The following is a 24,136-nucleotide window of genomic DNA, read 5'->3' on the forward strand; positions in this document are numbered from 1 at the left end:
CATTTTATCCATAGTATAGAGAAAATAATGAAAAAGCAATTATTTGTGTATGTTTATTATAATTGGCAATAATTTTAAATCCAAACCAATATATTCCAAAATGTTATTTTAGTAGGTCTGTTCACACTTACCAGCAACGTTGAAGTCTCTACGTTCCTTACATAACCTTAAAGATGAGTACAGAGTCAAAGGGGGGCCTTACTGATGACAAAAATTTTATTTAAAGGGGCGTAATATATCTGTAGACAGTCTTATTTTTAAAGATAAAAACATAAACTTTATGAAAAAACCACTTTCAAAGAAGTAGAACCTAGATCGATGCCTATTTTTCTCTTCGTATTTTTAACACTAAAGAAAACAAATACTGTTTCTCTGTCATACTCAGAAAAGGCAATCGAATCAGTTCAAAGAATTCCGGTGTCTTGATTGCTTTGTTCTGAGTGACACTGACAACAGCTGCTCTGTAAACCGGATAAATACCTTGGGCTTGAGACAGGAGCCTGGAAGAACATATCCCTGGGGTTGCTTTATTTGTTGGCTGCCTTACTGATTAACTGCTATACTGAAGACATTTCTTTAATAATTGATATTCCTGTGAGGGGTTCGTTCTCGGGAAGCATCATAAATGCAAGTAGAACGAGGCTCAAAGACTTGCACATCCACTTATGTGGATCTCAAAGCCCAGTAGAATATTAGATACTTAATGAAAATCTGCATTTTTTTGGACCCTTGAATAGCGTATTCTTTAAAGATTGGGAAGATATGCCCAGAGACAATAATACCTAACTTTTGGGAATGGAGGCAATAGGGTAAAATTACTACCTAAATAGAGTTTGCACAATATGCTTATATACTAAAACCTTGAAAAGTTCATCTTAATTTTAGAAGATGGGAATATTTTTGTAAAGTATATAACATTTCCTGAAATTATAAAAAGAATACATAAACTGTTTAATATAGAAGTATTAATATTAATCACTGTGCAGTAATGTAACCATTTCATTAAACATATTGGTCTCCATATGCAAGTCATAAAGCAACTTTCTTTTCCCAGGCTCTTCAGACTTACTCATTAGCCTGATTCTGTGTGCTTCTGGGATAAATTCATGGGTAAGTCCTCAGGTACTTCCATGCCTCAAAATAGTTCCATTTAATGAGGTAAAATCACGAGTTAGTATAATAATCAGAACTCTGAACCTCAGTTGTGTCAAAGCTTCTCTCCAGCTCCCACTGAATGCCGCTGCAGGTCTGGAAATGTGTACTTGGTAATAAGAAAATGTCAGTTATTTCCTCCTTTGCCAATTTCTCCCCTATTCCCTAGCCTCATCTTCTGATCCCGCAGCCTCCATCAAGGATTTAATCGGAGGAGAGGTGGTTTGGGGTGAGGACAGTTTAATTCTATTCGATCTGCTATTGGCCTTCTCTCGACCTGGCAGATATTCAATGCTGACTGCTTTCTTGAAATGATTTTCTTTGTGTTTTTCAGAGAATCCCCCCTCCTACCCTGACAAGGTCCAACTGCAGCTATGCTGTTAAAGTCTTCTCCAGCTGAGCTTTATGCCACCCCTACCCTGACTCAGATTTGTGTCTAACAGGGCACTCATGGAGCCTCTCTTGCAGCCCACATCTGACCCAAGGGGAATGTACTTTTGCCCTGCGGTCTATTCTGCCACTTCAAGCAAATAATGATATTCTTTTATCATTATATTTTTTGGCTGCGTTTCAGACTCACTTCTGTGGTCTGCAGTAACTGGGGATATATAGGAAGCTTTCCTAGTGGTTCTCATGAGACTCTCCTCATTTTGTTTAAGCTGGTGAGGATGAGAAATCCCACAACACTCCAACAATTTCTACCATTGTAATTCTGCTTGTCTCATTAACTGCACCCTCAATTTTCTATCTACCCCTTACATATCCTCAAAATGGATGGTGAGCTAAGAGTTCAAAACCATTTGTCAGCTCCTCTTATGCAAGTTCTTTATACATCTTACAGCACATTCCGTTGGAATTTGGGAGTGTTCTTGGCCTTGCACCTCAGCCAATAGGGGCTATTTTGTTCGGATCAGTTGTTGACTCCTTCACTAGATGGTCAAAAACTGCAGCAGCAGCACCACCACAGCATCACCAGGTTCATGGTGTTTTTATCCTCACAAATTCAAGCAAGGTTGGCTTCATGCCATTTGCAAAGGAGGATACTGTTATAGACTCAATGTTTGTGTCCCCCCACCCAAATTTATATGCTGAAGTCCTACCACCCAATGTGACAGTATTTGGAGATAGGGCCTTTGGGAGGTAATTAGGCTTAGATTAGGTAGGGTGAGTCCCTCATGATGGCATTAATGCTCTTATAAAAACAGGAAGAGATCTCTCTCTCTCTTTCTTTCTCTCTCTCTCCCCTCATATGCCTCAAGGGAGAATCCTCTGAGAACACAGCCAGAAAGAGCCATCAACAAGCCGGGATGAGAACTTGCATTGGCCCTGGTTGAGCCAGCATGTTGATCTTAGACTTCCAAGCCTCCAGAACTGTGTGAAATCAGTTTCTGTTGTTTAAGCCACCCAGTCTATGGTATTTTGTTATGGCAGCCCCAGCTGGGAGAGACACCAAGGTTCAGACTCTTGGAAACATGTCAAAAATGTCACAGCTAAGCGGCTGAGTCAAGATTCAAACCTAGGGCTGTTTGAATGTAAGCCCTCCTCTTTTGACATAGCCCCCTGCTATCTTCTGTGGTTCTGCCCTTCTTGGACGTGCTTTTGTGGCAGTGTTTCACAATTTTTCTCCTTCTTCCATAATTGTATTCATCCCTTCACCGAATATTTCCCAGGATCTTAAATTGGGCTGAGACTTATCTTCCCGTTGGCCACCACTAGCAGTATCTCTGCTCATCCTTTTGGTTTGCATTTATGTACTGTTTTGGTCAGCCTGTGTGTGTACATACACTTTGTGTATTACATGTATATGTGTGCATACGCATTTTTATTTACAGTATGTTCAAACAATGCCGATTGCTACATTTTGTTAACTACTGATACCTAGCTCCTTGACATTGGTGTCTGTATATTCCTTTGAAGGTGAAACACATATTTGGATCTCTTCTATTAGCAGCATGCATAGATCTGAAAATATGATCTAATTGTTACCTACTTAGGCTTTTCCAAGGCCTGCAAGGGATCAAAATGTTTTAGGGTAATTCATGTTAAATGATGTTTGATAAAACCATGTGAGGATTTACATTTTTGATAAACAAAGCATATAGACAAACAAAAGCCAGAAACCTAATGTCCTGCAATTCTATATAAATCCTGGCAGGCCCTCTCTATTACTTTTCATTTGGCAAGTCCTCTCTCTAAAGAAAGAAAGGGCTGGGATAGCACTGGTCCATTGTTAGTAGTACAGCTTAACAACCTTGCACAGAAAATCCATTCTAACTCACTAGAGCCAATTAAATTGCTGATATACTTTCTTATCTGATTACAACCAGCTTAAATTACTGTTAAATGATCTCAATATTCCACATATGATCTGAAATCAGTCAAATATTTCCATATTTCTTTCCTTTAAACATGATATTTACTTGGCATTTATCCACGTGTATGAGACAGAGCAACAGAAATGTTGACAAGACTGAGATGTAATGATCACAAAACTTGTTAGAATTACAATATTCCTGTGAATAGCTCAGAGGGGTGTTAAACTTCAGAATATGTAATATATCTCAGTTTTCTTTGATCATGTATGTGTTTAACTGACTGAAGAGAAAATACATTTTCTAGTCACCTGAGGTTATTATTTCAGATCAATTCCATTTTGAAAATAAAATGATACAGCTTCCTACTCTATAAAAAGAGTTGAACTAAATCACTTAAATTTATTTCCAGCTCGGAATTTCTGCGCCTAGATGTGAGGTTTAATTCTTTGTAAAAATTCAAGCTCTCCTATAAATGTGATCAATGTTTTTGGGAAAGGAGTCTAAACAGGCAACAGATTATACAAATATAAGCTATATTTGGCACAGTAAGGTGAACGAAGTCTCCCTAATTTCCTAAACAAGTATTCTTCAAGAGAAACTAGAACTCAGATATGTGTCATAGCTGGTTTCAGCATTGATAAGGAATGTACATTTTGTGTCCTATACCCTAGACTGTACACATTTCAGCTACTAAAATTTAGGCAATTTGTATTATGGATGATGCTGACTGGATAAAATGCAGTTTGAACAGCAAGCTGTCCTTACCAATAATAGAAACAGCACAGCAGAAACTTGAGCCAATGCATATATGCTGTCCTCCTGCTTGTTAAAACCTTAAAACGGTGTTTATTGCCCTATCAGGAGGGAGGGATAGAGGGACCTGCTGTTGTTGTCCTGTAGTATTTTTATTCCATTAGCAAGTGTCATTCTTCAAGCCTCATTATTGCTCCTAATGAAGCAACACAGCAAAGCTAAATTCAAGTTAGTATAAAATATTTCAATGAGTTCCTGCAGTGTGTTGAAGTTGGTGAGAAAGCTTTAGAGCAAAGGGCAAAACCAGAGAACAATCTTTCAAGTGTCATAATTTCCATGATAAATGATGATACTCCTAGTTCAATATTTGCCTCAAACTGATGCACATATAAATAACACAATAGCTATTTGTAGGGCCAACTATTTCTCCTGGTGCTTCTTCAAATAGTGATAAAATGCTATGGTTTGTGGGCAAGGCAACACACAGCAAAGCTACTTTCTTGAAATCTACAAATCACTGGGCAGGAGTGCTTGTCCAGGAAAACAATGATGAAGACTTTGCTGCTAAATATACAAGTTTAGAGGATTAAGTTCCCCTGGTTCAAATTCTTTACTGTGTAAGATTTTCATCAGAGAACCAAAGATATAGAGCCCCATTTTTATATATTCCCATGAGCATATGTAAATAAGGCAAAAATAATGTCTTAAAATGCAACTTAAAAAGAGCCTTCTGTTATCAACCAATCTAAGTAAAATTGTACTACCTTCAAGAATAAGTAATGTAAAGTTAGGATGTTTACATTTTAAATAGTAATAAGATTAAAAGTTAAACAGTTGAACAATTACATAAATAGGTGATAAAGTACAAAATTGAAGAAATTTAGTAAAAGAAAACAGGGGTTGAAAAATAGAGCAACTGGATAGATAGTGACAAGGTGGGGGTGGGGTGGGTTGCTGTTTTGTTTCGTGAGCTCAGTTAGACCTTTTAAAGAGGGTGTGGGATAGAGCCGAATTCATGGAGGAAAATCTAGGAGAACCTTTGGGAAGCACATGCCAGGCAGAGGGCAGAGCAGAGCAAGGCCACTGTGGCTGGAGCTGCGAGAGCGTACCCACAGGGTCCTCCACATGCAACTGGCTCACCAAGGGCAGAGAACTTTCTGAAAACAAAGCCAGAATTCAGAAATGCTCTCTAATGACACACATTTTCTTGCGTCTTGCCGGATGATAGATTAGATATGCTGTGGCACGACAGGATCTCACGTCACCCATCAAAAACGCCATCAGGCACGCCTTTTGTAAAGTAGTTTGCATGACGGATACATCTAACTAGTAATACCTTCATGAACTTGCCTGTATCTTGGTTTTCTCATTTGTAAATGGTAATAATATTTCTCAACTCCCAGAGGTTTAACTTTATCATTCATTTATTTCCTTATTTTGAACCACATATTTATTCAATTGGATTAATTACACTGTTTGCTTTATGACACACTCTCATAATTTATCCATGGGAAATCTTTTCTTTATGTATTTACTTATCTATAATAATATAATAAACATCTACGAGACAACTGAAAACAAAACCTGGACCGTTGATAACATCTTAGATCTACCAGTATGTACCCCCTGACCAAAGCCCCATTCCAAAGTAACCATTATCCTAAATCTTATGTTCAATATTCCCCTTCTTTCTATGTGTAATTTTATCACTTTTCTTATTTTAACATTTTTAAAAAGACTTTTAATAAAAATTTAAGTTTATTAAAAGGCTGTCGTATTCTATGTAATATTAGGGAGGGTTTGTCATTCTAATGTCTATTGCTATTTCATTAATATTGTTCCATGTAGCTATAATTTTACTCCTATAAAATACTTCAATATAAATATACTGCAATTTATTAATCCATTCGCCTGTCAGTGCGTATTAAGATTCATGCAAGGATTTTGCTATTATAAACATTTTTTTTTTATTATGTCCTCTTTAATACCTACGCAAGAGTTTTCCTTGACCATATATCTGGGGATGGTATTGCTGGGTTTTAGGACATGTAAATGATTGACTTTATATGACAACATCAAATGTTTTCCTAAGAGGGTCAACCACTTTACACTCCCACCGGCAATGTATAAGAATCCACTTTCTCTCCAATACTTGGCGCAGAGCCTCTCCATTTGAGGAGTCACATGGGAGTTGGCCGTTGAGCAATTTTGTTCCTGGGAAATATTTAGCGCAATGATAAATGTTAATGTGATCTTATTCGTATTCAGAGGTTTCTGTAGCTTGTTATAGATCAGTTACTAATGCAAAATAACTACCACAGTGCGTGGCAAATAGTATTAGTTTGAACCATATGAAATTGCTGTGTTATTAGACTAAAAAAATCAAATGTTAGTAATTTCATATGATTCAAGAGCTGCTTAAGAGATTCCATTGTTGTCCTTCTTCCCAACAATCCTGAATGTCTGTATCAGTAATCACCATATTTTCAGTCGTCATCTCTTTTATCATGTACCTGCCCGTATTCTTGTTTATGCTTAAGTGAATCACCTGTATAGAGTTCTTTTTCCAGACCTTTCAGTTTCAGTAGAAGATGACTGATTCTATTTCAATTAACAGTGCCTTTTTATTGTCTCTTCTTTCTATTCTCGAATTCTTAGGTTTGTGACTGCAAATATATTTTTAAAAAGTTCATTATAAAAGATTTCTGCCAACAGTAGTATTTCAAACAGAGCACAGACATTCAAGTTGGGGTAAATGTATTCCAGTCATTAATGCAAGCGCACAAAATAAATGAAAATTTAGGGATTGTCTAAATTTCAGATTGAAGTTTGGTCAAGTGTGGTTAAATTCTGAATCTTCAAATTTCCATTTATGCTGGATGTTTGTTTTGGATATAGGAGAAAATATGAAGTAGAAATTATTAATTTGGAAATTTAATCAAAAATTTATTCAGAGTATAGAGAAAATATTGGATTAAAAGAAGAAACAGCAGATTTTAAAAATAAATAGTGACAGCCTGTTTTAAATAAATGAAAACCATATTGCTTCCATATTGAATTTGACTTCTGATTATTTTTAAATATACAGAAACTACAGATGAACATGTGATACTCTGATGTCATTCCTAGTGCCCTGAACAAAATCAGGAGGCTTTTTTTTTTATCCAGAGGTTTATTTTAGTAGAAGCTTAATATTTGGACATTTTGGATATTTGGTTATACAGTCTTGCTCTCCTCCACAACAGCTTTGTGAACGAACAGAGTGCCATTGCATAGATGTCGAGTGTGGGCACAGCTTTCAGTTTCTTTAGCTATAAAATTGTGAACACATCATCCATCTATTTTCAGGACCAAGTTGTCACTTGTATGTATAAATCAATTTAACTTATATATTCACAATGAAAGTTTTAAAGTGCTTTTCTCCATGACCTATTGTTTTGTAATATATGTCAGTGCCTTAGGCTCCTGATAGAATGACGGGATTAATAGAAAGAAAAGTTATTGTCTCTAAATGTCCTTATCAGTGTCCTTATCAAATGGAAAATAATGTTCCCTGACATACACACTATAAAATTCCATTTTTATCATGAAATGAGATCCTGACATAATACAGCAAACCTGACAAATACTAAATTGCTGGTATTTAAGCATAATAAAATGTAGAATTTCTTGAATATTTTGCTCAGTGGATCAACAATGTCTATAGTTTTTAATATACTCACTCATTAAATATGCATTTATGGAATACCAACTATTTCTCAAGCACCACCTAGTTTCAAACTTCAAAGACCTCAGAATCTGGTAAGTAGGCATTTACAAAACTGTAATGCAATGTGATAGATGGTGCAAAATAGGTATTCTGTTAAGGATGAGTGGCTAGTAATGCCTCCTCAGATAAAGCTTTCCAAAGAGATGGAAAATATTTTAACTATTTCTTGAAAAATAAATATTATTTCTCAAGTCATAAAGTTATTTTCCAAACAAAGGAAATTATTCAGTTATTTATTCAATCACTGTTATAACTCACTCAGTCATTTATTAAATATACAAGTCAGACACAGAAATAGAAAAGACTCTTAGCTACATGGATCTCATAGGAAAAGGGCAGCATTTGGGTAGAGAGAAAATACCACTGAAAAAAATCAAGTTGTCATGTAATTGTGAAAAAGTACTCAATTACTGTTGACACTAGTAATTCCCTAAAACATAGTTTTTCTTATTTATTTACTTATTATCTGTGCCCAACTCTTGCCTTTAAACCATCTACAACCTCCAGAGGACAAGAGCTTTTTCTGTCTCTGTATCTGCCTTGGATATTAAATTAATGACCGATTTATTGAGTGAATGAATAAATATGCTACTTTTGCTTGGAAAATAATTTTATGACTTTAGAATCCTACATTTAAAATTACACTTAATGTTGAAAGCATCTCCCTAAGCCTGGCAACAACAAATCCAGAACATCTGCTCTCACCACCCACATCTATTCAATGATGTGCTGAAGGCAACAAAAGAAAAACAGGCATAAATATTGGAAACAAAGAAGGGAAAATCCGTTCAGAGATGACTTGATTGTTAACGTGGGCTATCTTATGGAATCTAAGAAAAAGAACGCTATTCAAACTATAAATGAAGTTAGCAAGTTTGTAGGATTCAAGATCAACTTCAACAATCATATGTGTTTCTATAGCTGCAAACAATTTGGAAATAAAATAAAATACTTAGTAGCATAAAAAATATCAAAATTCTGTAAGAAACAAAACAAAATGTGATTTTAGACCTGTACAAAACATGAATGGAAGTATCTAAATAAAATAAATAGAGATATACACCATCATCATGAATTAACAGAGTCAACATAAATGGAAAAAACCCTAAATTTTAACCTTTAATTTGAGGTACATTACAGTTCTATATGTAAAATCCTAAATTAGATCTAAAACTTCTTGATGACATTTTATAATATCTTCAAAATCTTTGGAAAGACAGAAATTTTTTAGACAAGACTTAAAAACATTTACCATAGGAAAAAAAACAATCAAAATTATAAACTTTTGTTACTCAAAAGGAACTTTTAGAAATGAAAAGGTAAGTCACATACTGGGAGAAAAAAATGCAATGCTTATCTCTGACAAAGAACTTACATCTAGAACACATAAAAGAACTTTTATAATTTTATGGTAAGAAGACAAACACCCCAATTGACAAAATAGGCTATTTGAATAAACTCTTCACCAAAGAAGTCAACTGCTCGCAATGATTCCTAATCAGAGAAGTGTAAGTTGACCCCATCATGATGATATATCACCTCGCACCCACTAGAATGACGAAGAATGAATGGCAGTACCAAATTCTGGAAGGATGCAGAGAAACTAGAATTCTCATATATTATTGGAGGGAATGTAAAATATTATAACCACCTTGGAAAAGTGGTTTCTCATAACACTAACCACGCACTTACCCTATAACCTAGCAATTTCACAATGTATACTTTACTGAAGAGAAATGAAGACTTATATCTACAATATGACAAACAAAAGTATTTATAGACATCCTTTCATAATGGCTAAAAACTGAAAAAAACCAAAATATCCGTTTACCAAGAGAATAGATAACTAAGTTGTGGCATATTCATACAAAGGAATACTATTTAGCAAAGAAAGAATGAACTAATGATGATGTGACAGCAAGGATGAATCACAAAACTATTTTGAGCAAAAGAGAGAAGACATAAAGAGTGTTTACTATATGGCTTATTTTATATAATATGTAAAAACAGGTAAACTAACATACGATGATAGAAACCAAAACTGAATGACCATGAGAGTGGAGATTGACTAGAGGGGAGCATGTGAAAACTTTCCTGTATGATGGAAAATATTTTATGTGTGAATTTTCATTGTAAGGATGTATAAATTTGACAAACCTTATCAATTTGCACATTAAAGATGTGTGTATTTTCCTGTATGCAGATCTAACACAGACACACTCATCGGACACATTTACTAGCAGATATGACATGCTGAAAGAAATTAGTGAACATACAGTAGGTGAGAGGAAAATTCACAGAAATACAGAGGAAAATAGAGAAGAGAGGTAAGAGATGTAGAAAATACATCAGGAAAATCTAAAATACGTTTAATTGGATTCAGGGAAGGAGAAGAGTGAGAGAATGGGACAAAGTCATACTTAAAGAGATACTGGCTGAGAATTTTCCAAAATTGATGAAAAAAATCAATGATAGAATCTAGGAACTCAACAAACATCAAATGGGATGAATAAAAAGAAATCCATGAAGAAATATCAGAACAAAACTGCTGAAAATCAAAGGTAAAGAGAAAATCTTCCAAAATGCCAAAAAAATAAGAATATAAGGTGGCCAAAACATTTGAAAATCTATCAGTGAAACTAGGCACGTTAACAAAATAAAGTGGAAAAAAGTATCTCTATAGATGCAGAAAATGCACGCAATAAAATTCAGCGTCTGTTCATGCAATAAGAAGAATGATGAAATGCCCATAAGAAAATTGGTAGATATTAGAGATATGGGGGCAATCCTAGTTCTGCCATTACTCAGCTTAGTTATCCTGGACGACTCTGTTACCTACCATCTCTATATACCTAAAGATAGACAAAATCGATAACTTTGAAATCCCCTTGTTAAAAGGAAGTCTTTTAACACCTGTTGTGCAGAACAGAAAAGAAGACAGTTTCTCCATTTTTCAAAAAACATGTTTTTTTCTAACCACAAGAATGAATGATTAAGGACACTTTAATATCTGCACAATTTTCCAATAAGAGCATCATACATTTCTGTAGCAGGGAGAGTTCTGAGACAGCCCCCAAGACTCTTCCCTCTTGACTCATATCCCCCATATAATCGCCTTCCCTTCTGTGTGGGCAGGATGGGGAATATGATGGATTTACTCCCATGATTAAATTATATTACAGGACAAAAGTAAAAAGATTTTCAGATATATATAGTTAAGTTCTAAAATTAGTTGACTTTGAGTTTATCAAAAGGGAGCTTATTGGGCAAAAATCGGGAAATTATTGTTTGTGAATATGAGTCCCTAAAAGGAACTGGACCCCCTCTGAAGGAAGAGATTAGAAGTATGAGAGAGACTCTCCTGCTGGTCTTGCAGAAGTAAACTGCCATGTTTTGAGAGGGCCAGGACCTGACAGCAGCCTCTAGGAAATGAGAATGACTCCCAGTCCACAACCAGCAAGAAAACAGGGACTTCAGTCTTAAGAGAAACTGAATTCTGCCAACAAGCTGAATATGCTTGGAAGAGGGCCTCAAGTTCCAGATGTGAACACACCCCAGTGACACCTTGATTTCAGTCTTCTGAGACCTTGTGCTCTTCAATGCCTGGACTTCTGATCTGCGGAAACTGTGAGAGAAGAAATAAGCATTGTTTTTAATCTTCTAAATGTGTGAAATTTGTTACATGGCAGTAGCAGACTAATCGAGTTGCCGTAGAAGAGCAATCTTATTTTATAATTCAGAGAAAGAAACCCTTATATTCCACTAATTAATTGACTTTAAACAAACAAGTCTAGTTCACTTATAACTGCTTATTTACAACTTCTAAAATGTTTAGAGATTATATTACCATTTTAGGAAAATTGAACCATAAAAGAGGGGATAACTTTGTTTTTCAAATACACTTTATTTGATGTTTGACATTCTCTTTTGATATTAGCCTTATTTTTAAGTGTCCTATATAGTAGTTGCCCATTCAGAATTTCCAAAATTTTTCATGGATTTGTTTGCTAGTAGTATGTAGCGCGATAATGACTTCCAATTAAATGCTGGATGTTAAAGTACTAACTCAAAATGTGTTGTGGATCTAATGATGTCAGAAGGGGAGTCATGTTACTACTAGCTCTGTAAATTAAAGTGAATTATGGTCTGGAAAACTCTACTTCTTTTCAAAGTACTTTCCCCAGACCTTTTAAATTCCCTTGTCTGGATCTCAATTAGTTATATTGATTTTTCCAAATTATTGTATTAATTCCAATTATTTCACTTAAAAATGCATCAGCATACTTTCTCATGTGATTCTTAAGAGCTCCACACATTTTCAAATTGAGACAATCATACGAAAACAGCCTGATTTTGTAGGAAAGAAATGCAGTTGAACCCACACTATCTTTATTTGCTGATGTCCATAAAAAACACACGCTCTGTAATTCTATGTCTAACAGAGTTGTCCTCAGACTAAAAGTACTGAGTATGTTCATGCATATTCTTAATTACCAAGTACAGATTTTCTTTGAAATCAAACAAAGCTTTCAGTTAAAGTGAGATATACAGAAAATAAAGCCTGGTATTCTGCTGATGTGTAAATAAGGTCCTAAAGCTTTATTGTTCAGGGAATAAATCTTATCACTTCTCTGCTAATACACCTCTGTGATATTGCATGACCTGCACCTCCAACTGTGCTAGGAATTTCTCTTCAAAAGGACTATAATATGGCAACAAGGCAGGGGGTGATTTACATTATCATCTTATTGTGATTGTATCAAAAATTCTATTCTCTTTAACTTGAGAGTTTCAGAGGAAGTCAAATAGAATTGAAATGAATTGATAAAACTCATTGTGTTTTCTATAAAAGTTCTTGGCATAATTGCCCACACTTTAGTCTGATCTCATTTAAGCCTGTATTTATTATTACCTTTAAATTGTATGGTAATTAGGTTAATAGCATGAGGGCAGGACAAATTAAGATACTTTCACTGCAAGTTTTCAACCTGTGTCCTACTGCATATGACTCAATTCATGATTCTTTTTGATTAAAGAGGATATATCAAGCTACTGACCCATAGATTTTTAACTAAAGTCTTAGCTGAAATCATGCCTCCTGATGTTTGAAATAAATATTTTATTAGATATGATAGTAACCAACATAATTTATTAACCAATGACAAATATTTGGAAGGGCTTAGCTTGTTTGCAAATTTTGCTGAATGTTGTCCTGCTGGGAGGATAGAAGCTCTGAGGACTTGTAATGAGCCACGCAGTCCTAAGTCTGTTCCCTGAGGGAAAAGCCATTAGGACATTGTGACTGTTAAGTAATTTTTATACATCTGGGGCCTTGAACAAATTACTCACTAGATTCAAGAAAAAAAGCAGCTCTGACACAATCTGTAACTTGCACTCCAGTATTTAAATAGGACTAGATTGTGAGTTTAAACCTAACGTTACCTAAGACTATAAAATAAAAACTCTAATTCAGAACATGATTGCTCTATTATAACTCAAGTGTATGTTTTCACCAAAAAGCCTCTTTCCAAGGTTGCTATTATGTAAGTTATCCAAGAACTGGACTTTAAGTTGTTAAAACCTGGTACAGTTGAGAGAGAGAAAGACCTCGATTAGCAAGGAAACCAGTACTCCCCAATATTTCTGGTTAAGGATGTGCTTTATGAATTCCCATTTCTATTTAAAATATTTTTTAAGTGGGAAATTAAATCAGTTTATTATTTTCATTAATACAAAAGTGCAAGTAAGTCACTTGGTAGATTGGAATAGTGATGGATTCAGTGTCAGGGGACTTAAGGTAAAATCCTCGCCCTGCATTTACTAACTTTATGACAAGGAGTGGATCAACTAAACTCGTGAATAGGAAGAAAGTACCCAGTACAGAGATGTCCTCCCAGAGATGTCAAGAGCTGAGACTGGAGGAAAGCAAACTGTCTTAGAAACAAAGCAAAAGGGAATTCTTCTCAAAATGAAAAAGATCTGACTCTGTAATGTGTTAACAAAATCTCTGATTTGTTTCAGTGGGAATTATGATGAGGCATGGAAAGCAATAAGCAACTGATACGGATAAGGATCTGAATAGTGTTAAGACTGACACATTTATTTTCATTAGCACCAGCTGGAAGATAACACCAGGACTATGTGATATTTTTAGGTAACTTTTTTTTTACTTTATTTAATCAATATGTAATCATTTTTAAAGAAAGGCTTTGGGGGAAATGCGTAAGTTTCTATCATAGAAAGAGTTTATTCATTTACAATTAACCACAGTTGTTCTTATAAACTACAGAGTAAAGGAAGTCCACCAATGAATAAAAATTATCCATATGAGCCTGGAGACATCACCAATAATTCCGCCAACTCATTGTAACTCTACTGTGGTGGCCACATGCTGAACAATTGAGTTGGTTGCTTATTATGTCTACCTGTTTTAATATATTGACCATTTTAGCAAATGGATTATTATAAAGTTAATTGTAGAGCCTTTGTTAAATCAGTCACTGAAATCTTAAATAACTGGTTTTACATTGACCAGTTAATATTTTCCCATTTAAATTATGGAACTGTGGACTATGAAAATATAGTGAGTTGCAATAAACCAAATGGCATTATATCCTATTTTAACTGTGCATTTTATAATTTAAGTTGCATCCTTAATATTTTTGGGTCTCCATTGGATTTGTGTGGGAATTTCCTAAATCAAATACTTTCATAAAACAATTGTAAAACCATCCTGGTAGAATTTACTGTGAATAATTTTTAAAAAGATAGAATTGGTTTTACTGCTTTATTTCTACTGCTGTGAACCTGGAATCCACAGAGGAAGATTAATTTATTCATGACCTGGAGTTCACAGAGCCCATAAACGGCAGAATTCAGGGCACACCCTTGAGTTACAAACCTTGCTCTAGAGCCCATGCTCCTAATGGTTGTACACGATACTGCCCTGCTTTGGCTCATAATGACTTTGAAATAATACTCATCTCACTCATTTGGATCTTAAAGTTCAATGAATAAGAAAGAGAAATAAAAGGGGCAGAAACTTGATTTATTATGTCAAATCTCTAATAAAAATCAATCTTCTGTCCCAGATGCAACCCAGGGGAAAGTTTGGTTTTCGTCTCACACCAACACTACGATGTCCAACTGAGATGAGTTGCATAATGGAGTTTGATATATATAGTTTAATAACACTAGGAATACTGCCAAGAAGTAAAGTGAACTGAGGAATCTACCAATATAAATACGAGAAAGGAGATCTATAAATTGTCTGCATTGATCCAGACAGATGATAAAGAGAGCTACAAAAATTTAATCCAATATTTTGGTCACTCAAACTCTCTTCAGTCTATCCATAGCATTTTAATCTCCTCTTCTACCTTATTCAGTCTTTACTAAAATTCTGATAGTCATCTCCAATTCCTTCCTTCAATCATTTGTAGCTCATATGTTTTTCTTGGACGTGTGGGTTTTTCCAATTCTCAATTTCTTTCTCAGGATTTTCAGAAATTTCTTTTATCTTTTGCAAGGCATCTTTAGAGTCTTTAATCTTCCTTCAGATATCTTTGCATTTCCATTAAATTGCATCTCTGCTTTAATAAAGTTTAGACACTTTCAATTCCAAGAAGCCTTGATCATATTTTAAGGTGATGCTTGGGACATCCAGTAGGCTTTAGAAATGCAGAAATTGACAATTCTATCACATTTTCCAACTTTAACTCTCTGGTTAACATAATATTCTAGGCAAATGGTTCTCCATTGTGCTTGCACATCTGAGTCATATGGGGGTTTTGAAAAATCCAAACACATGGGACTTACCCAAGAATCTCTAGAGGAGGGACACCAGCATGGATAAATTTTAAAGCTCTCCAAGTAATTACAGTGTGCACTCAAGTTTGAGAACCTTGGACTAGAATCTCTTTCTTGTTAATTGATTAGATGACGTCTTCTCTCATTACAAATGCATAAACTATTGGAGCAGGCGATTAGGCTGTCTTCGTTCACCTGGTAATCCAGCGCCTAGCAGAATGCTTGACAGAGCATGCAGCAAAGAAAATCTGTTAAAGGAACAAAGAAAGAAATGAATGCTGCTTCAGTTTTTCCAGGTGTCTGCAACTTTGTGATTGAATCATGGTTGAGATTCTCTTCCTCAGACTTGCAGTTTTAGGAAATTAATTTTATCAAGTATCCCGGAGGGATCTAGGCTTACATGTTAAATAGGTTTATAATGATCTTTAAACCAAACAGCATTTAATTAAATTAGCAGAGTGGCAGACCATCCCAATACTCTGAACATGAGGCAGAGCATCGTTTTCTGGGTTCTGGACTACTTGGAAAACCACAATAATTCAGAAGACTCTCTAATAAGCATGGACTCACTGCATGCATGCTTTGATACTTATCTGATGTCCTATTTATGTATCTTCTCTTTTTTATTTTCTAGAAGTTTTTATCGGATTAGGTTGTACTACAGTATTTTTTTTGAAGTGGTAAAAATTTTTAATTTTATGAGATCTTTTATACCATTCACTTTACAAACACCAAAATATAAATAAAGCTCATAATTTTATAACTTAAAAAGGACAAGAGGAGTGTTCTAGACTGCAGGTCTCTTCAGAGGCTGCAATGCACTGGCTGTGCGCCAGGTCTGGCGCGGGCGGCCAGCTCTCCGCGGTGAGGCCCGCCTGACCGTCCCGTGTGGTCAGGACTGGCCCGCCTGGTTAGTGTAACCTGGTCGCAGAGGGCGGATTGCAGTGGACTGAGAGTGAATTTACCCAAGGGAAGGAGCGTGAGAAGGCAGAGACTAAACGAAGGACACTGCAGGGTTCCCACCACAGGGCTGGACGTTTAGCTCCCCGTGGACCCCGTTAACCCCAGGGAAGCATGGCGGAGGGACAATTGTTTGGAAAAAAGTATATTTTGAATTCCATTTGTAAAGAAAGAAAGGAAAGCAATGACATAATGCCCAGCGTTGGAGCCAGTTAAACCGGAAAACATTGGTCTCTTCAGAAAATAGTTTAAGGAATGAGAGGCAAGAAAGAAAGGACATTCATCTTGGAAGGACCCAAAGTTCTTTAAAAGTTTCAAAGAGTGTTATGATAGCTGTTTAAACCACTTCTGTCACCATAATGGATGAAGTACTTCAAATTTAAATGGTAACCAGAATTCTCCTCTCATTTACACTAAGAAGCTGAGATGACTTGAAAGGATTTCTCATTTTAAATATTTACTTTACAGTATTTAACTACTGTTTTATTGAAAGCTGGTTATCTTTCATCTACTTTATTATTGCCTGGTCTATCATTGCCTGTGAGAGTGTGTGTGTGAAAAGTAGTGAATCTTGTCAAAATAGGCTGGAAATCTATAGGCAGTTTAAATCTATTCCTTTTTTTTTTTTTTGGATGAGGAAGATCGGCCCTGAGCTAACATCTGTTGCCAATCATCCTCTTTTTGGTTGAGGGAGACTGTTGCTGAGCTAACATTTTGTGCCAGTCTTCCTCTATTTTATATGTGGGATGCTGCCACAGCATGACAATGAGTGGTGTATGGGTCTGCACCCGGGATCCGAACTTATGAACCCTGGGGCCGCGGAAGCAGAGTGCGCGAACTTAACTGCTACACCCCTGGGCTGGCCCCTTAAATCTATTCTTAATTACTAATGGTAAACAGTTTAATCCATTACCACATTCACAGTGGAAACAGCAAAACTGTTCTTGAAATGTCAATTTTGAATATTCTGGAGAATTTGTTATTAGGTATCATACTTCGTGCATTCGCATGCCAGGGGGCTTTTATTCAATTTGAGGAAAAAAAGTAAAATAACATGCACTGAACAAAGGAAGAAGTGCTGCTATGCACCCTAATAAAACCTTTCATCACTTCTGCTTCCCTCAGGAGCAAGATATATGATGATGAACTTCTGAGAATATTTATGGCACACTTGTCGCTGTCACCGTGAGTTACTGCTTAAAGCAGAGTTTGCAGACTCAAATGCCTACAGTGGGTGGGCAGGTAATGTGAATGCTTGAAATATGCCAGGTTGAAAAATATTCTTCACTTACTTAGAAAAAATGCACTCCTAATCTTTTCTTGAAACATGTAGCCCTCTGGGTCAACTTTTACTTTTCCCACCTGTGAAATAGATAAGGGTCCAAGTGGTGGTTTGCTTTCCTCTTTGCTAGGAGAGGAATAAAAGTGGAAGAGCGATGCTGAAAGCCCCTGACTCTTGACAGCTAAGTGCTGCCATGGCAACAGGGAGGGATGGGGAATGTAGCAAGGTGGCCCGCTGGCTCCTTATCCAAAAGCGCTATGGCTGACTGGTTCCTGGACAGTGCTGGCATGCCGACAGGCCCAGCTCTCTGGAGTGTTAAGAGAAGCTAGAAACCTGTATGTTTACAGAGAAGAGATCAATTTTTATGGAAGTAGCTAAGTCTTCTGTTTTTAAATAGCGTCCATTATAAATGGAGGGGAAAAAATTAGAGATGCTATCTGTCAACCAGGTCTAGCTCTTGACTCACCATTATATAACCTCTGTTTCAGAGATTTAAATTTCATAAATAAAATCAACTACTTTTAAAGAAAATGTTATGTCCACATGCAAAAACATGAAGTTTGACTCTTATCTGACACAATATACAAAAATTAACTCAAAATGGATTAAAGATCTAAATATAAGACCTAAAACTGTTACATTCCTAGAAAGAAAAAAGGGAAAAATGTCACAACATTGGATTTGGTGATGATTTCTTGGATATGACACCAAAACCACAGGCAACAAAATAAAAAATAGGCAAGTGGGACTACAGAAAACTTAAAAACTTCTGTGTGACAAAGGAAACAATTGACAGAGTGAACAGGCAACCTATGGAATGGGAAAAAATAATTGCAAATCATATATTTGACAAAGGGTTAATATCCAGAATATGAGGAACTTCTAGAACTCAGCAATAGAAAAAAATTTAAATTAGGCAAAAGACTTAAATAGTTATTTCTCCGAATAAGATATACGAATGCCTAGTAGGCACACAAAAAGGTGCTCAACGTCACTAATGATTATGGAAATTCAAATCGAAACCACAATGAGAGGTTACCTCACACTCATCAGGATGGCCACTTTCAAAAGAATAGAAAATAACAAGTGCTGATAAGGATGTGGAGAAGTTGGAATCCTTGTACACTGCGGGGAATGTAAAATGGTGCAGCTTTTATGGAAAACAGTTTGGGGGTTCTTCAGAAAATTAAAAATAGAATTATCACATAGTCCAGCAATCCCACTTCTGGGTATATATCCAAAAGAACTCCAAGCAAGATCTCAAAGAGATATTTTCACACCCATCTTCACCCTAGCAGTTTTCACAGTGGCCAAGAGGTGGAAGCAACCCAAATTTCTATTGACACATGAATGGATAAAGAAAACATGGTATATACTTACAATGGAGTTTTATGCAGCCTTAAAAAAGAAGCAAATTCTGTCACATGCCACAACATGGGTGAACCTCGAGGACATTATGCTAACAAAGAGATATAGTCACAGAAAGACAAAGATTGTATGATACCTCTTATATGATGTATCTAATGTAAAAATAAGAGAAACAGAAAGTAGAAAGGTGGTTACTGAGGGCTGAGGGGAGAGAGGATTAGTATTTCGTGGATTCCAGTGTTGCAGGATGAAAATATTCTGGAGATGTTTGCACGACAATATGAATACACTGAATACCACTGAACTGTACACTTAAAAATAATTAAGAAGGTAAATTTAAAATTACGTGTTTTATTACAGTGATCAAAAGAAAAGTATTACCACATTTTAGAGCTGTCTCATATGCAAGATCATTACAATTTGGAGAACATTTTTAGATTTAATTTAATACTCTCTTTGCCTTTATTTATTGAATACACAATATGTATTTAAAGAATTTATTTTAAAGTACTAAGAGAGCTATGGATCAGGCACAAGGAATTAATCACAGGAGGTTTTTTTCATCACTGCTTCATAACTGAACCAATTTTAATGGTACCTATAAGAAGTTAACTAAATACTTCAGCCAGAGACCACATAAATTTGTGTTTCATAAACGTAAGTAGCCACTTCTAAGGGGAATACTGTCCATAACATTTCTGCAGAAATTTGCCAATAGCATTAACAGGAAAAAGAAGTCTGCTTTCTGTAATAGCTGAAGATCGGTCCTGACTTACCAAGTTCTGCCCCGAGTTTTGACACTCTAACTGTGCCAGCAGACTCAGATGCTGGGGAGTGCTGGCTTTTCGTGGGGAAGGGAAATATAACGTTAAATGATCTGGGGTGCCTTCACAAATGTTGCTTGAATAAAGTAGGTTTTACACACACACACACACCCTCCAGCACTGGCTTTCCCATGACCCCTTTTCTGATACCTGATTGTGATATCCCCTACTGCACTGAGAAACCCTGAGCTCCTGCCCTTTTAGGGGGTGCTACTTCACCTCTGCCTGATTATTTCTCTTGTTATTTAGAAAAATATCCTTAGAAATGGCAAATGATCTTTTCATGAAATCTATATAATCCCAGCATGTTGAAAAATATCTAAACTCAAAGGGGAAGTATAAAAAGTATATTATTGTTCGTGGCTTTGAGCCACGTAAAATCATAGGAAATTTGTACTCTGCCACAATTACAGGCAAGGGCCACCACCATTTGGAATGAGGATGTTTTTCCTGAAATCTTTCAGAATTTCCATCTTGACACTGCTTATGACCATCCTCAAAATATGGAAAAAGGTTTACTTACTGTAAAGATCTTACTTGTAATTATATTTTTAGATATTGATTGTTGAAGTGGAAAACTGAAGAATATTTAAGAAAAGCAGGTAGGGCTGAGAGATAGCTTCCATGTTGAAAATAACCATGCTAATAACAGTTTGGTTATCTAACTTCTGTCATATTCATACATAATACTAGAACCCTGTGGTCTTATATTTAGCATCTTCATTTAAAAAATTTTTATTACATCAATGACACCTAGAGTCAGGAACCAAAATACTTAACAAGGCATGTCTCATTACAATTTTTGAATAACTATGTTTAACTTTTTCTTATATTGACAAATAATCATCTCAACTGCTTGTTTTTTCTTTTATTGTAACATACATGTTCACATTTTTAGGGTATTGGTTTAATTTCTTTCTCCATTGATGGTAGTCCTTTAAAAATAATATATTCTTTATAACCTCTCACTATGAATGGAAGAATCAGAGTAAAACAGCCAGTTTTCTAGCAATACATATACATATTTAGTGAGGAAAAATAGATATTTGGTGAAAAAGACTGTAGAAAAATCCAATCATTGTAATTGCATAAAGGTAATGAGGTTATTTTTCATAACTCACTTTTCGCTGGTATAGAAGCTATAAATTGAAAAAGCAAGCTCTTAGGAATAGTCAGAGGTCATTACCCGCACCTAGAAAAATATTTTTGCATCTCTAAAATATGAATAACAGCAGGTTATAAAATATTTGGAAAGACAGCAATAATTACATGGACATATATTTTAATATATACTCTGTCAAACTAAATTGCAGTCAAAGCTATACGTTGTTTTATCTTCCTAATCATTTTTCTTATTTACCAAAAGTTCAGTTATGTTACATTAACAACACATCTATAAAGATGAATTTACAAACTACCTTAACAAGTAATTAGTGAGGAACATTAAACAGATAAGAATCAAAAGTGTTTAAAGTAGACTTTTTAAAATTTGATCCTAATTATTTATTCTGTATGTGTATTACTTTAAAGGAATATATTATCTTAAAGGTCACAAAAAACTTACATAGATCCGTGTTATCCTCGGTTCTAGGACAAGGTTACCACGTTATCTTTACCAGATTGGACTTTTCCACTTTTAATGTTAATTACAAACCTCTACGGAGCATGAACAGTGTGTCAGCATGGTGCTAAATCGCATGCACGATTATACTTTATCCTCACCGTCGACACAGCCAGGTGATGGGCTTAATGCTTAAAGGTCAGTTAACTTTTCTTCACCCAGCTAGTTAGAAACAAACTGAAAGGCATCAAATCAAACATGATTGTTTTTTGGACTGAAGGTTTGTGTCCCCACAAAATTCATATGATCAAGCCCTACCCCTCAATGTGAGGGTATTAGGAAGTGGGGCCTTTAGGAGGCAATTAGGATTAGATGATGTCATGAGGGTGGCTCCCTCATGAATGGGTTTAGCACCCTGGTAAGAGTTAGGAGAGAACCCCCTCCTTCTCTCTGCTCTCTGCCCTATGAGGATGCAGTGAGAAGACAGCCATCCATAAGCCAGGAAGCATGGCCTTAACAGACACCAGATCTGCCGGCCCCTTGATCTTGAACTTACCAGCCTCCAGAACTATGAGAAATAACTGTTTGTTGTTTAAGCTACTGAGTGCATGGCATTTTGTTACAGCAGCCTGGACTGACTAAGATAATTACTAATGAGTATATCTCCAAACATTCAACATAAAATTCATAGATTTGGAGCTCTAATTTTAAATTCTAAGTTTACAAAGGAAAAAACTTTTTAAGAAACTTTACCCCCATTCTTCTTTAAGTTGTGAAAATACGTAGATTCTAGCTTGGAGTTACTTTTGTATCTGCCTTTGGATCTGGGAGAAGAGGAAGAAAATAAAATGGGAAATCTCTGCTTAAGAATTTCTAATGACAATCACCTCATCACATAGATTTGAGACCTAAATCCACACCACCTGTGCAGTAACTTAAAAAGAAAATGAGTGATAAGGCTTGTTAGTGACAAGGTGCCCAAGACATGATGGGGTGAGAAGGGCCACTCACCACTCTGGGCACCTTCCTCAAAACCCTCTACCCCAGTCTACCTGTGAGGGAAACATCATCCAAACCCAAACTGAGGGACGTTCTACAAAATATCTGACCAGAGATCCTCAAAACTGTCAAGATCATGAGCATCAAGGAAAGATAGAAAAACTACCACAGACCAAAGGAGACGAAGGAGGCATGACAACTACAAGCAGTGTGGAATCTTGAGTGAGTTACCGGAAAATAAAAAGGAAGTTAATGATAAGACTAGTGAAATCCAGATAAAGCCTGGAGTTTAGGGGATCAATGTTGACTGTTCAGTTGGAACAAATTTTCCATAGTAATTTGAGATGTTAACAAAGGGGATCACTAAGTGAAGTAGACAGGAACTCTCTATGCTATATTTACAACTTTTCTGTGACTCTAAAACTATCCTAAGATAAACACTTTATTAAAAAAAAAAAGCCCAGGCTTACAATAAAGTTGAAAATAATCCTGAGTTTGTAGTGCCATAAGTATATGGTAGAAGCAAAGTCAAATCCTCTCTTGAGGTACATAATCCCAAACAAGCCTTCAAAAATGTCCACAGAAAATGTTAGAAGGAAAATGCATTCGTAAAAAACAGAATCTCAAACACTGAAGAAAGCAAGAAAGCAAAGAGTCTTAAATCAGAGTCTTCAAAAATCGGGAGCAGTTATAGGATTTATGACACATAGTGTATTCAGTTGAACCACAATTTTACAAATTTCCTATTCTTCAACATAATCTAATGAGTATATTTATATTAAAAAATTTGAAAGGATAGTGAAAGTAAGATAAAGAAAAATTTGTCCATAGAAAATGACCAGAGGGATCTGAATAAAAAGGAAATTGAATTTGTAGAAAGGAAAATATAATGATTAAATATGGAAACTAAATTAATGATTTAAAGAGCATACTAGACCTAGCCAAAGATCAAATTACTGAACAAGGATTACGAGTTAGGTTATTATTTGAATACAGCAAAGTAAAGCAAAGAAGTAGATCATATAAAATGGAAGGTAAGGCTCATGGAAGATAGAAAAGGGCAAAAAATTTACCTTAATTCTAAACAGATCTCCAGCAGGAGAGGAAATATGAATTTAAAAAGGAGAATATTTGAAGAGGTTATGCTTAAAAAATCTTCCTGACTGATGAATGACAACAGTTTCATATCTGAAATCCTAGTGTATCTTGAGGAAAACAAATATAGTGAAATCCTTTTTGGGGACTTACTGAAACTTTAGAACACCAAAGAATAAAGTAAGAGCTTAAAAGTTGCAGAGAGAAGAAAATGACAATTCAACAACTCACCTTGACAGAGATAATGGA

The 24,136-nt window shown here is 35.6% G+C and overlaps 1 pseudogene; it reads right to left on the bottom strand.

Moving 5' to 3' along the window:
• The window catches only part of LOC100062659 (sodium/potassium-transporting ATPase subunit beta-3 pseudogene), a 34,031-nt pseudogene that overhangs the window by 1,486 nt on the left and 8,409 nt on the right, over positions 1 to 24,136 (bottom strand).

This window comes from Equus caballus, chromosome 19 (assembly GCF_041296265.1).
Source record: "Equus caballus isolate H_3958 breed thoroughbred chromosome 19, TB-T2T, whole genome shotgun sequence".
NCBI classification, from domain to species: Eukaryota; Metazoa; Chordata; class Mammalia; order Perissodactyla; family Equidae; genus Equus; species Equus caballus.